This window comes from Syngnathoides biaculeatus, chromosome 11 (genome assembly GCF_019802595.1).
Source record: "Syngnathoides biaculeatus isolate LvHL_M chromosome 11, ASM1980259v1, whole genome shotgun sequence".
NCBI lineage: Eukaryota > Metazoa > Chordata > Actinopteri > Syngnathiformes > Syngnathidae > Syngnathoides > Syngnathoides biaculeatus.
The window spans coordinates 9423106-9435780 of record NC_084650.1 but is presented as its reverse complement, the minus strand read 5'-3'; positions in this window follow the sequence as shown (position 1 = coordinate 9435780).

The window sequence follows — 12675 nt, the reverse complement described above, 5'->3', positions numbered from 1 at the left end:
AGTGTGACTGTTGTCAATCTCTATGTGGCCTGCAATTGGCTGGCAACCAGTTCAGGGTGTACCCCACCTCCTGTCCATTGACAGCTGGGATTGGCTCCAGCACTTCCCACAACTGTTTTGGACACAACTGCATTCTTTTCCTTCTATTTTCCCTTCATAGATCCAGGACTCTCTTCCATCACCACCTCCTACACTGAATCTTCCTGAGTGGTGATCTGTCTTAAACGACTCTCTCGTAAGTGGTCAGAAGCGCGTTGGTCTGGCCCACACAAGGTTACTGTTCGTACCTCCAAAGCTGTCCACTTGGAGGCAAGAGGAACTGAGTGGTTTCATTATTCTATACTACACCCTGCTACAGACTATTAATTGCACTTTTATTTTGTTGTTTGTTGTTTTATTGTTAACCATGATTCATATAGATGGTCCGATTGCTTTTTGGACCAAGAGAGTGAGTGCAGGAATCGATGGCATTCTTATTATTGGTGTTATTGTTGTTCTTTGTATTTTGATCAGGGAACTCGCTCAAAAATACTCCATACCCACATCATCACATCTAACCCTAACCAGCTGTTAGCACAACCCACCTGGGAAATATTTATTACAGAGAAGAGTTGTATTATAATCATCTCTGTTGATGAGAGGTTTAGGGTTTTGACAGGCATTAGCGCAGTAAACAATCATTGGTTACTAATGGCAGAACAAGCGGATAATAAAACCTGTGACTGTGTAAGACTGTGTTGTATGCATGGGACCTAGACCTTTGTTACATGTTGCTTCCTCTTCTGTTAACTCCACCTGTGTTCTAGATCGTGTGAAAAATTATATGCTGACTAAAAATGAATGCAAAATTTGGGATACTGTCCCCCCGGTAACACCAGCCCAAAAGAACAAACCTGTTTAATCGTGCTGTGGCGTGCCAAAATTTCAGCTGTATTTTCCTTAAAGGTAATGGTGCCCCAATTGGCAATATCTCTGATCAGTGTGTGGAGATCCAGGAAGCACCTTTCTTCCAACATGCGGAGGGGACCCGTCTCTTCGACCGCCTCCCATGCAACAGTACAACAAAATGTACATTAGTAACTTTACTTTTACCCATACCCACCGTTACTGTCACCCCAGAGGATCTTTTCGGTTCCTCCTAAACACTTCAAGGAAACCCTCTGCCTATTACACCGTTAAACGTAGGTCCAAACCTACTTGGCTCGGTGCTCACGATCCCACCGACAATGACGCTATTGGCGTCCCCCATGGTGTCTCAGATGAGTATAAACTGGCTGATCAGGTAGTTCCCGGTTTTGAAAATATACCTGTAATTTCTGCTCTTTTACCCGTTACTCCTAACGAAAATGTCGACCGTATCAATTCTATACATTATAATGTGCAACGTTTGGGCAACTTCACCCTTCAAGGACTTGAAGCTGTACATGAGCAACTTAAGGCTGGATGTATTATGACTTTCCAAAATAGAATCGCATTGGATGCAATGTTGGCCGACAAATGAGGGGTTTGCCGAATAACGCCCAACCTGACGGACGCCTCACTAAGCCCATAGATGGACTTAAAACCCTTGCTAAGAAAATAAAAGATCACTCTGGTGTTGACATGTCTATGTGCAGGGTTCGCATGCGGCCCTAAAAACTCCAAAATTTTCAAAAGTGCATTTAGGGGCTCCTAAAAGTCCTTAAAAATCCGCGAAAACCGGTCAAGCCCCTAAAAAGGCCTTAAATTAAAAAAAAAAAAAATCAAAGGGAGGACCTCTACCGCAAAAATTCTCCCTAAAAAAAAAAAATAATATTTTATTTTAAAAAAATAGCGATCATCTGACATCCAAAACAGCCGGAAATTGTCAACGGAAGTCACCGTGTTGACAGCTAGTCGCCATCTTGTCGATATTCCATTGTTTCTTTCCGTGAGTAGGCAATTCACTTCGTCTTCGTTACGACGTAGCATAGTTCTTTCATCGATCCAACTTGTATCATGGGGAAGTGCATTTTTCAATATGCTTGGGTTGAAAGTAAGGAGTTTGGGAGTTGGGTTCGTCGAGATCCAAAAGATCGGCACATGTTTTACTGGCATCTGTGCAAGCAGATTTAGAGAGTTACCAGCTTGAAAAGATGGGCGTCAAAGCGCTGGAGTCGCACCGGAAAAACAGGAGACACGCTAATTTGGTGAAGACTCTGTCATCTTCTGTTGGTATGAATCTGTTTCTAAAATATCAAGATAGTGAAGCATCAACTTCAGGCAGTGATACTGCCAGTGCATGCGCACCTAAAGTTGTCCAGTCATCGACTTCAACCAGCCAGAAGTCAGGCTTTATGAACGGTAGTTCAATACACGAAGGCGGACTCGTTAAAGGCAGAGATCGTGTGGGCTTTAAAAGTGATCTGCAGCCATTGCAGTTACAAATCTGGTGAAAATAATTCAAAAGTGTTTGCAGTCATGTTCCCAGACAGTGGCATTGCAAAAAACTACCACTGTGGGGAAAGGAAGACTTCGTACCTGGCTACATTTGGCATCGCTGCCCACTTTTCATCTCTACTGCCTCAAAGCCAAAAAAGCCAGAATAGAGACTGACATATCTACGCTTATTGAGAAGGCTAACAGGCTGTGTGAGGAGGCAGAAGAAAAGAGGAATCTGAGGTTTATCACAGAGGCCAATGCACTCAGAGGCAGAGCAAAGGACAAGAGAACCACTTTGGCACTCTGCAGCAACAAATAGAGGAGGCACTGGGTAGGCTCAAGAGCTAGACTCGTCGGGGTGCTGAGACAGACATCAGTAGAAGAAATTTGTGTATATAGTTGCAATTGTAGTTAGAATCAGTTTTTCTGTAGACTATGTGAAGACATTGACAATGGTCATATCACTGAGAACTACCACAAGGGGCGACAGGTGATCACTATCACAGGTACTGAGGTACTGGAACATTTGATGAACCAAGAACAGTTGATGGCACCATTGGGTGAGTCTCTTTTCCTCACTCGAGATTTCCCACGATGGCCCTAAAATTTTTCCGTGTCGGCCCTAAATTGTTTTGGTGTCAGCCCGTAAGAATGTGCCTAAAACGCCCTTAATTTTTTTCTTTTTTTTTTATCAGACTGAGTATGAACCCTGTATGCGGGATAACTGGATGAATGTGTTTGGTAAATGGGTGTAATTTAATCAATCTTCATCTCTCTGGCTGTCGTCTCTATTCTCACCCTCTGTGGACGCTGTTGCATTCCTTGTATCTGTTCTTTTAACCTGCCTGATTGAGAAGACTGGTGCCACAGCTGATGGCTGCGGTAATTATGTAGTCATTCGACCCCACCCTGACACACTCCTCAAGATGATTTTACTGTTGCTATCGCTCCCCTTGAAAATGATGTTGAACTTACACCGCTTCCTGATTATTATAATGGCGACATGTCCTGTGATTGAATTGCCCTTGCCCTTCTGTTCTACTGATTCTTTTTGCGTGATACTACTTTTTTTTAGAAATGTTTTGCTGTTTTTGAGTTGTTTAGTACTGTCCTGCAGGTTTAAAGCTTACAGACGTTTTGAATCATGAGAGTATGCACTTGTTAAAAGGTATGTTTGGACGATAAGGGAGAGTTTTATGCTTTCCATATTTCTTGAAGTGTTTCTTTTGGGATTTTCATGATTGCTTTTGTGATCTATTTCATAGATCAATAGAGGGAATGAAGACGATTTTACTTTTATTGCACTTTCATGATTTGCTTAAATATGACCTTATGCATTTAATCAACAGATAGTGTTGTCCATTTGCTAATCAGACAAGGGTGTGTTGCGGAGCCGGTGGTTGTCCTTGAACTTTGTACGCAGAAAACCGGCTGGTGGCATCCTCCTCTCCCAGGCGTTGCCGTTGAGATGAACGACACCAGATAAGGAGCGGAAAGTTACCATCCCGGCCCAGGACCAGGTTGCGGGGGGGCTGCCATTTTTACCATGGACCCATACATATAAAAACCTTGTTTTACCGGGCAGCTCTTTTCTTCTTCTTTGGCTATCCTGCCAGAAGAGTCACGTCTCGCGTGCGGCAGATACCTAGATAAGACCCGGACGTCTGTATTGCACATTCCTTTGTTATAATCCCTTTGCTGTTAACTTTTTCTAATCATTGGTCATATCTTCCTCAATTCGTGAACACGTGTAAGGTCCAAACTTGCACATCCCTACACAAGCGACAGGTTGGTGTGTATCGAGCTATTAAAAAAATAATAGTTGGGGGGGGACTAATATGTCTAACAGTTTATAGCATATGTTATGTGATAATTCAGAATAAATCCCCTTGGTCAAACCAGTAAACTATAACAAATCACTATTGCGCTTCAGATAATTTTGTCACACACAATACAAAACAACAACAAAATAGAAGTACAAAGACAGTTTAGTATGGTGTAACACGAGCTAACGAGCCAGACAACGTATTGTCACCAAACTCGAACAAATGTTATTTCCAGGGAATGTTGCAGGAAGGCAGTGTGGTCTCTGTGTACTTGTCCAAAAGCAGCAGTATTAATAAAAAGCTCTGTCAGCGTCCGATGACATAATCCTTCTCTCAGAATGTAACAAAAGATCCACGTCATAATAACTACGTAAGTGAGGGGTGCTAAATGTGTTGATGCGGGCGGGCCACTGTTTGCTGGTAGCCGCCATTAGCTTCATACACAAGAATTGTAAAAGGGTTGGGAATTTGAACAATTATTTTGAATATTTGATCGGGTTCCTCATCCTCCTCGTCTGTCTGTCGGGGAGTCTGGTGCCAGTTAGAAGTGATCCACATATCTGATACGGCTCGAAATGATAGGGTAACATTGCCCTGGTTACTTCACTTGCTTCTGAGATGTTCTCCTCTTCGAAAAGAGCTTCAGTCTAAGAAGGGATATCAGAAAAATCTGAAAATCTCTTGTTCATCTGCCATAGCAGGTGGCACAGCATGTTTTCGATCCAACTGTCCCAGTGCGACATCTGCAAATGACATCGCAGGCAATATGGCCGCCACTGAGATGTCAAGTGAGACTTTCGCAACTTTGAGCTTTAATAAAACGCTCTCCCCTCATGTTTTTGGACTCGTATTATCATCAAAGCGATTAATATGAAATTTAGATAACAATACCTAATTTAAGATCTATATTTTGGTGTCAGTTGGTCTTTAGGCAAAGTGTGTATTGCACTATCCATGAGTTTTATTGACCATTTCTCCACTTTTTGGCAGCGCACACATCTTAACAATGCAGACAGTTTGTGTCTAAATAGACAAGAACCTAAGGTTTTACTGTAAAAAGAAAATTGTAGAAAAGTGTACACAACTAAAACTGTGTACACGCAATCAGAGGAACAAAAGGCAAAACAAGGTTTAGACCCAACTCATTAAGGTCATCCAAGCAATCGGAGGAGTAAATGACAAATAAAATGAGCCAGTACTTTCAATATCCTGCACCTCTCCCTGCCCCATTGGAGCCAAGCCCGATGCAAAACTCACTCTCTACTAGCCCAAATACAATGTTAGGTCTGACGGATAGGGTAAGGATATTGTCAGTGTTGGACTCCAGGCTACACCAAACCAAGATCCACCTCCCATCCCCCTCACCTGAAACCACCACCCACCAAAGGCCCCTCCTCCACCCATAAAGAATCTTATCTGAGAATATGACTGACATATGCATGGTCCTTTCCAGAATAACTCTGAACTTTATGGCAATCAGGCATTTTTCATTTGTGTAATTACCGGGGAGAGAAAGCTAGAGTTATAGCATAAAAAAAGTTGTACTTCAAACTTAACGAGAATAAAATGTGAATCATTCACACCATTGTCTCCAGTTTTCTCTGCGAGACTATCTCTTTTTAGTGTCAGGTCACTGGATCATCAATGTTGACTAATGGCATCATTACAACCGACCCATTGTTATTAAATGAAAAATGGTTAACAGGGCGGCGCAGTGACTCAGCTGGTAAACCATTGGCCTCACAGTTCTGAGGACAACTGTTCGATCCCGGCCCCACCTGTGTGGAGTTTGCATGTTCTCCCTGTGCCTGCGTGGGTTTTCTCTGGGAATTCCGGTTTCCTCCCACATCCTAAAAACGTGCAACATGAATTGGACACTCTAAATAGCCCCTAGGTGTGATTGTGAGTGTGGCTGTTTGTCTCAATGTGCCCTACGATTGGCTGGCAACCAATTCAGGGTGTACCCTGCCTCCTGCCCATTGACAGCTGGGATAGGCTCCAGCACTCCCCACGAACCTAGTGAGGATAAGCGGCAAAAGAAATGGCTGGATGGTTAACAGAAAGTAGCTATAGTAGCATTTTAAATGTGGTAACAGCAGTAAATTTTAATTTTATGAACAAGTGTAAAATGAGGGAAAAGGCAGTGGTATTGCTGTTATTTCTAAGTCATTATTTCAGTGTAAAGAAATTATACTGGGTGATTTTACCTCCTTTGAATATCTTTTTTTTTTTTTTTTTATACAGCTAAAGTTATCCAAAGATTGTTCTAAATTATAGACCTCTCAGATATAATGGATTTTTTTGGAGAAGATTTTTCAAAACCGCTCTCCGCAACCGCAAAACATTTTAACATGTAGACAAAAACATGGAAATAAAAAAGAACTCTTCCATACACATTTGATCTCTCTCAACATATTAAGAAGCCTCAGTGATGTTTAAACTGGACTGGCGCAAAAAGCGCCCGATGCATAACTCTTTTACGAAATCGATAAATTAACATAGCAAGGAGCATTTAAATCATTGTAATTAAAGCCCAAGTGCCATCCCTATAAACATTCTAAAATGGATATTGTAATTAAAAATACATATATTATTCACTTCAATGTCTATACGAAAAAATAAAGCGGAGAGTGCATCATCCATGCGAAAAGTTGCAGAAGTGTCATTCTACAATATCTAAGTGGTCGCCATCTTGGCTGCATCCTCCGTCCGTGACGTCACCCGGACATTCGCCAATGAAAACACGCGGTGTACCCTAACTATGGGAGACAAACGCGCCCCTTCTGACACGGAAGCTGTTTTCGAAAAGGAAAACACCACACAACCGAGTGAAGTTACTGGGGCAATATTACACAAATCTTTTACATTATTTCGAGCCCGCAGGGCAATATTACACTATTGTTTTGAGCCATATTCAGATGATATGCGATCATGGCCAAACTGCATCCCCATCCGATCCACTTCCGCGGCAGAGATGAGCCATCGCGAGCTCATTGCAGCCGGCCAGTGTAGCTTATGACGAAGCCGAGTGGTGCTGCTTTAGGGGGTTGTTCATAGACGCCGGAGTACGCGATGAACAACACAGTCGAGCCGGGGCGCTTAACTGCCTGCATGCGGCTGAGTGAGGCATTCTCGGCTGGGTTCTTCAGAGCCGCCCTCGTCTGCAAAGCCCGACGTGCAGCCTTCGCAGAAGCCGTGACCGCCGAACGCGGCGCCTCAGCCGGTGTGGCTGATTTTTCGGCGCCGTGGTTGCATATAATGGAGCCGAGCTGCTTTTAGGGGGTTGTTCGCAGTACGCGATGAACACCGTCAAGCCGAGGCGCTGAGTGAGGCATTCTTGGCTGGGTTCTTCAGATTCGCCGCCGTCCACACAGCAGTCCGACGTGCACATCGACATATTTCGTACGCGGATCTTTTACGTTATGAGAGACCGATTACGTGGTCCACCCCAAACTTATTTTTTTAGTAGCTGTATACACACTTACCTGTTATTTGGAACCCACGAAGCTCTCGTCCTTTGCACCCATGCAATCCATTTTTCACGACGAATCAATTTTCCCGAGTGTTCAAGCAATGTCCATCAATGCAACAAGCTGGCATTTTGGCTAACACGAAGGAACAACGAGCTACCTTCCTGGAGGTAAAACTAAAACTAAGAAACAAGCGAGTCCACTTGGGGGCGCCACCGTCCTTTTCGTCACTTCCTGCTTATTCTCGAAATCAAATCCCGCGAGATGATTTTCAATACGGGAGTACAAAAAGCTGTATACGTCAAAATCACGTTTTGTGGTGACAAAACGCATGGGCCCATATTGGCTGCCGTTTTTTCATTAATAACTTCCTAAAAATCATCCATTTCATGACAGTAGCCCTTTAAGTAAAAGTACTATTACTTACACCAGAAGGAGCACAAGTGGTTTTTTTTTTTTTTTTGTCTGGTCTCGTCAACTCCTGTGACAAATTGAACCTCAGGCCAATGTGTTCCCATATAAGTAACTCTCAACATATTAAGAGTCCAACTCACACGCAAGGTCACATCTTAGACCTGGTCATCTTTAAAGTGTAAGGAAGGTCCTCAATGCACCCTTTGGCTAATATTTTTTAGTTTTTTTAATGCCGAATTTGAATCTGAAATCCGTCACGAAGGAAACATTTTTATTTTACAATTATTATCGGCCAAAAATGATCGCACATTGCTGGATTCGCTGGAAAAAGACTTGAAACAAAGCGGAAACAGCCGAGTAGGAACATGACGTCAGAACCGTTAACAATGGCGAGCATCGGAATACATTGTAAGAACGATGATGAATTTAACGATATTTTGAACGATGAACACTATTCTGAAGGGTCCCACCAAGACGGTGAAGAATACGAGCTTTATAAAGGTGTTAAAGGTTATCAATTCGACCCAGTTAGACAGCGTACATGTTCGAATGCAGACGAAATAGCTGGCCATGAAGAAAGTGCCCAGCACGCAGGGAGCAGGATATGCCTCGTGTTGTACACAAAGACTGGATAAGCATTTATGAAGTTCTTGTTTGGTTTAGTTAGTCATGAATTGACAAATAGTAAAGGCTTCGATATCATGAATGTATATACAAAGTTTTCGGTCTTGTTTTAAAATTATGCAAGCGCCGTGTATTTAGTAAATCGGTACGCGACCACCCAGCCGTTCATTGTACAGTGCGATGGATCTGCCTGTGCTTCTATGAGAAACTGTAGTACAATGTGTTTACCTGGAGTGGCGTCAGAGATCACCCACACAATTATGAGTCCCCAAATTCAATCCTGGCATCACCTGTGTGGAGTTTGCATGTTCGCCCCGTGCCTGCGTGCGTTTTCTCCTGGATCTCCAGTTCCTTCTGCTTGATGACAGCTGGGATAAGCTCCTGCACTCTCACATTTTTGTGAGGATAAGCTATGAAGAAAATGAATGGATGAATGTAAATGTCAAAAAGCTGGGCTGATTGGGAGGAATAATAATTTTTAAAATAGCTCTTACTCGTGCTGTGGAAAATTCAGTCACTGCCGAAACTGTTGAATGAATTGTAAAAAGGAAACCTCCGATGCGTTTGTAAAGCTGGCAATAAATCCTGGGTGCTCCCTCATCCACTGCAACAGATGGTCTGGATAATCTGCCATTTTCTGGTGAATATGTTGACTCTCATGGCAGCAAAAATTCTCCTGTTTGCTTAGGTATGCAGCATTTCCATGCACACCTGTGGATATAAGAAAAAAATAATCTATTCACATTCACAAACTTTTACAGCTCAAAGACCCATATCAGTCCAGTAAACAGAACCATCCACCCAATTTACATTTGTATTTTAAGCATTTAGTGCCCAAACAAAACCACAAGATTTACAGCTTTCAGTACAAAGTTTTACAGTTTTGCTCATGACATCTTGGGAAAATTGTGACTAAAATGAGTTTTGGATGGTCTGGGTAGTGTCTGGTTATGGCATCAGTTTACCACATGAAATTATATTAATGGTGAAGTAAGATTCAATTTTTTTCAGCCTGAAAGGGTAACATGGGTCCCCCTTCCCGTGGGCTCACCACCTGTGAGGGGGGACATAGGGGTCGGCTGCAATGAGAGCTGGGCAGTGGCAAAGGTGGGGACCTTGGCGATCTGGTCCCTGGCTACAGAAAGTAGCTCTAGAGACCTCTTTGAAAGGGAAAGAGCCCGAGTTTCCATACCTGTTGGAATAATTGTAAATATAGTTATCATACATTTGCTGTGCCATAAAGGAAGTTCTTTGGTACAATGAAGAAATACTCTGCTATAGAACTTTATTCAGCATTTCAACAGGAAACAGATCTGTGCTCAAAAGAGGAAGTCGCTGGCTGCAGAAGACCAGACAGATCCAGACTGATTGAGGGCTCCTGCAGGATGATTTGGAAATGACTTTTGCCATACTTACTAATTCTAAAACGCTTATGAATGTTATTTTTCATTTACTCGTCTGACATATGCTGACCTTCCCCCTTTTTGGGGAGGTTGTAATTGTGAATGCAAATAAAAATAAGAGGCTCCAGAGCATGATGGAGGGATTGTGGGGTGTAGTTCTCCTTGAATGCAAGCAAACTGGTGATGAGTGTCTCCTTATTTTAAACGGGTTGAACTAAATGTCACTGATTGAACCTGACATTTATTTTGGTCTGGAGCCGGATCCCAAGATACCTTAGGCTTCCAGAGATTGAGCCGACATCCAGGTAAAGACCGTGGCCACTGCATTGAAGACCCTTTTCCAGGGACTGGGCCTCAGCTCTGCGTCTGGGAGCGAAAGGTTGACGTGTAACCAAGGAGGAGAACAACTTGTTGGTGAGTAAGATATTCACACACTCACAAGGGGTGAGTGACTTGCACATCTAGGTGACTGGCAGAAATAAAACCCTGAGAATACGAGTCACTGTCAGGTAACTTCGACAGACTACTCATAAAAACTGTGAAAAAGGCGACGGTGTCCTGCATGTGCTTACTCTAAAGAGTGAGTGAAGGTTCGCGACCTCAAATTGAACAGGCCATTTTTGTGGCAACTGCGCTGAGGACACAAAGGCAAGAATTCTGCACCAATTGTGGTAGAAGCTTGAGAATGACCTCAGCCAGAAAGTAATTGTCACCCTGTTCAAGGGTAAGGTGAGCATAGTCATGACAGGTGAACTGCTGACTTCTAAATTTGGCATGTGGGGAAGTTAAGGCCGAAAACAAAGAGGATCCCAAACAAACGTTAACATGTAAAGATTGGAAGGTTATAGAGAGCCAATGTCCTTCTAAAATAAAACATTTAAATTTGTGGAGTACAAAATATGATTTTGCTGGCCAGCTGAACACTGAAAATAATGCACCTGCAGGATAAAATCAAAACGATACGCAAGAATAACCGAAAGAAAATGGATAAAAACAGGTATGACGACACAGTTCTGGATAATTATTGCAGAATAGAGGGAGAGAGCTAAATTGAAGATGGAGGTGGAGGAAGTCGAAAGGAAAGAACAAGCAAGTGAAGAAATGAAAAGGACAGGACAGGGAGCAACAACCGCACCCACTGTCTTCTTTTCCTTTCGGCTTGTCCCATTAGGGGTCGTCACAGCGTGTCATCTTTTTCCAACTAAGCCTATCTCGTGCATATCCCACTCGAACAGCCACTGTCCTCATGTCCTCCCTCACAACATCTTCCAACCTTTTATTTGGTCTTCTCGCTCTTTTGCCTGAAAGCTCCATCCTAAGCACCCTTCCACCAATGTACTCACTCTCTCGCCTCTCGAAATGTCCAAACCATCAAAGTCTGCTCTCTCTAACCTTGTCTCCAAAACATCCAACTTTAGCTGTCCCTCTAATGAGATCCTTTCTAATCCTATCCAACCTGCTCACTCCGAGTGAGAACCGCAACATCTTCAACGTTCTGCTTCTTGTTGTCTCTTCAATGCCACCATCTCTAATCCCGACATCACGGCCAGCCTTACCACTGTTTTATAAACTTTGCCCTTCATCCGAGCAGAGACTCTCGTGTCACATAGAACACCAGACACTTTCTGCCAGCTGTTCCACCCTGCTTGGACCCGTTTCTTCACTTCCTTCCATTGCTCTGTATTGTTTACCCCAAGTATTTGAAGTCATCCACCCTTGCTATCGCTTCTCGCTGGAGCTTCACTCTTCCCCCTCTGCCCCTCTCGTTCATGCACATATATTGTTTTACGTCGGCTAATCTTCATTCCTCTCCTTTCCAGTGCATGCCTCCATCTTTCTAATTGTTCCTCTGCCTGCTCCTTGCTTTCACTGCAGATCAGAATATCATCTGAAAACATCATGGTCCACCCAAACCACTCCAAAAAAAAGTCATTTTTCCTTCCTTTTTGTTCCTTCATTCTGCCTCGCCCCACCCCCTTCTTTCTCTCACTGACCTTCACTCGTATCTACTCCAGCTGAATGTGCTGGTGCGGGGCAACTTTCGAGAATTGCATTTGGATAGGCCCTGCTGGTAAGCCTTGCTCCCCTAACGTCTTTTATGCTAAAATGCCAATGGGTTGGACCATGTTTCAAAAGGGGAGCTTTCTACAACTTGGTCTCTAAACACATTGCAGTTAACATCCACAGTCCAGTAGTGCAGGAGAAAAGAAAATGGGATTCTAAAAGCTAAATTGAGAAAATGTGGAGCCGAAGTTAAAATTTGATCAAGAGTCTCCCAATTGTCTTGTAGATGAGGATGCGTGTATCCGAGGCAAAATCAGTCACAGTTTGAGATCCCGTTTCCAGGCCCTCAGAATGTTGGGACTGCATCCACCAGGGTTGCTGATGGACACACACCTTTGTGAGAACAACATAATCAGGTATTGCACATCTTTGACTAACCTGTTCTCTGATGTCAGGAAACTACCAACGGCGGCAGATGGACCCTTGCATGATGTCAAACCTGGTGACTTGGTGCTGATAAAGAACTTCCAGCGG